The sequence below is a fragment of the Belonocnema kinseyi genome, chromosome 1 (assembly GCF_010883055.1).
Source record: "Belonocnema kinseyi isolate 2016_QV_RU_SX_M_011 chromosome 1, B_treatae_v1, whole genome shotgun sequence".
Classification (NCBI taxonomy): domain Eukaryota; kingdom Metazoa; phylum Arthropoda; class Insecta; order Hymenoptera; family Cynipidae; genus Belonocnema; species Belonocnema kinseyi.
In genome coordinates, this window is record NC_046657.1 from 93798542 (window position 1) to 93801469 (window position 2928).

Consider the following 2928-nt stretch of genomic DNA (forward strand, 5'->3'; position numbering starts at 1 on the left):
AAGTACGTTTCCGAATTTCCCAGTAACTGCATATCGAAGCACAATTTTAAGAAAGTTTATTTATACCAAATTGAAAATTTTCTATTTTGCTTTTTCTCCAACATTTTATATTGAAAAATTTAAAGATATAGCCAAAACATGTGGTGCAACATACATATATGTAAGAAATAATTAATAATAATAGTATCATCTACCGATTGCACATTGAAATTACAATGATTAAGAAATATTTTTAATGAGGTTAAAATAAAATAAGTACAAAAAGCAGTTCTAAATAGTCAAAAATAATTATTTGAAATAATTCATTTAAATTTAATAATGACAATTTACGGTGTATTGTATACAAATTTGTTATTGCTGCCCATCTTTCGGAGGATATTTATTATTTAAAGATAAACTACTTAAGGTTACAGCCTAGGCTGGTTTGACCGGCGCAAACGTCTGAGGCCGGTTGGCGCATAAGAGCCGGCGAAAGTCGCGAAATGTGTCTACGAAAGTAAAAATATGAATAGAGGTAGAAATCATCTTTTATTTTATTTTTAGAAGTTTATCAGCAGTATCAAAAAATTATATCATATAGCATGATACTTAAGAAAATGGCGTTGAATATACTATTTTATTCCCCCCCCCCATACCTTCTAAGTCAAACTAGTTGCCGGCTGAAATCTACCAAAAATGGTGGCAGTCCTAATACTACTAACTTTTATAACACTTTCTTTCAATAAAACAATGATTTACAATTGGAAAAATATTATTTATTAAACTAAAAGCATAGTTGTTTTCCTTTCAAGTTTGATGCCGATTTGAGATGTGCGAGAATATGGTTATTGCTGCATAATTTTTGGACCAGTTAAAAAACATCTCCATTATTGACTATTTTGATCTTTATCCATAAAACTTTTGGACCCCTTAAGAATTGAAAAAAATTGCTCCGCCCTAAAATGTGCAGGAAGACCAAGGCCATTTACAACCAATAAACAATTAACTCATAGATTTGGGTACAACCATTTCCCTCAAAACTATTCTAGAGAAAAGTTAGCATTTAAATCTGCATATGAAAAAAACGTTCTCGAACAATTTTAAATTTAAGCGATTTCAATACTTCGCATGGATATAAAGAAAATAATCATCCTGGGGTTCCAGAATATAGAATTGCATTTCCGCCATACATGGTTAGAATTTGATTTTTAAATCTTATGTGATTCTAAATTTCACATTTTTTAATTCAAAATAGCCACAGCAGCGCAAGAGTTGAGGATCGAACTATATTTGAACTCTTTAAGTAAAAAGAAACATGGAGTAAGCGAAAAACGTCAATTCTCCACTAAAATCAAGAAAAAAAACTTGATTGAAGCTATAGTTAACGTAATTATTACTGTCAGGTCATATTTCAAGAATAAAGTCTAAAGAAAAAGAGAAAAAGATACATGTCATAGTGAGACTAGCAGAAAGCTTGAAAGTCCCGGATCAGCTGTCCTGCTTGTTTCGTGTCCGTTGCGCGAGACACGAGTCGCGACGACTCGCGAGCAGAAAACGAATACGAAATTGACGAGACTCCGTTTCTCTTGCACGTGTGAAAATGGCGTCGCTGACGAGTGTCCGCTTTTTCGTGCGAAACACCGGCATTTTGAGGAATTCCCTGCGGTGCTTGGATGTTCTCAGAACCGAAACGACTTCGAGAATCGAACAGAGGTTAATTCATAGCGCGACGAGAAATCCACTGTCAATTCACAAGGTAACCTCTTCTAGCCAGTTTTCGCCAGTTTCGTTTAACCATTATCGATTTCGAGCTCGTGAATTAAATTCGATAATAAATATGATCCTTCTGATTTTTCGAATGTCTTCCCCGTTTTGGGGCGCCCTTAAAAAGTTTATCAATTTTATAAATCTGTTTTTTGTACTTTTAGAGATTATGTAACTTTGGTACGTTTACAGTGATATTCTTGTTCTTATCATTCATAAAGGGGGAAAATATTGGTTTGCCACATAAATTCTACTATAATGTTTATTATACTTTAGTTGCATTTTTGGGATTTGCGATTTATGTTGAGTATGGAAGAGAAGTTGGGATTTATATATTTTATGAATTTTTTATTTTATTTTTTTTGGTTAATTTCACGGTAGGGATCCACAATAATTTGATGACTGCGTTTCCGGTTTTTAAAAAGTTATAGCATGTAACTTTGTTATCGAAATGTATATACATACCTGTCATTTTTTACAATCTGCTTTTGAGAAAACCTTGAAAAAAATCGGTTTCATTGTAGATTTAAACAGGTCGTACCGGCGAGTAAACTTTCTACTTTTTAGTCACTTTTAAAAATGTTTTTGTTAATTTTCTTTTCGCTGTTCTCTTTTTTAAATTTAAATCAAACATGTTGAGAAATTTTAATTGTTCAATTAAAAAGTTTGAAATTTTGAAAGTGAAGCACTTGCGAAGTTGAAATTGTTCAATTTTAAAGCCGTTTTAAGCTGAGATCACGATATTCTTGGGCGTGGTGAAAAAGTTTTAAACGTGGATTCTTGTACGATTTTTTGCGAGAAACACGAATCTGAAAGTTGTAAATCGATATCGAATAGTTTGAGACATATTGATTTTTTAATGTTAACATTATTAAATTTTGTTTTTGATTTAAATAATTTCGGAATATGGATTTCGATGGGAGTTTTTGCGAGAAATACGGATCTGAAATTTTTAAAACGATATCGAATAGTTTTTCAGATGTGAATTTTTGGTGTTAAAATTATTAACTTTTTTTATTTATCTTATTTCTTCATATGCCTTCCGAACATTTAATCAGTTTTAAATAAAATTTTAAGATTCTCAGTAATTTTTTCAAATTTTGTAGAATATGTTAATGTAAGTGGTTGACTTTAGCGACAATGAATTATTTACTATTTGCAAAACTGTACAAAATTTTTATTGTA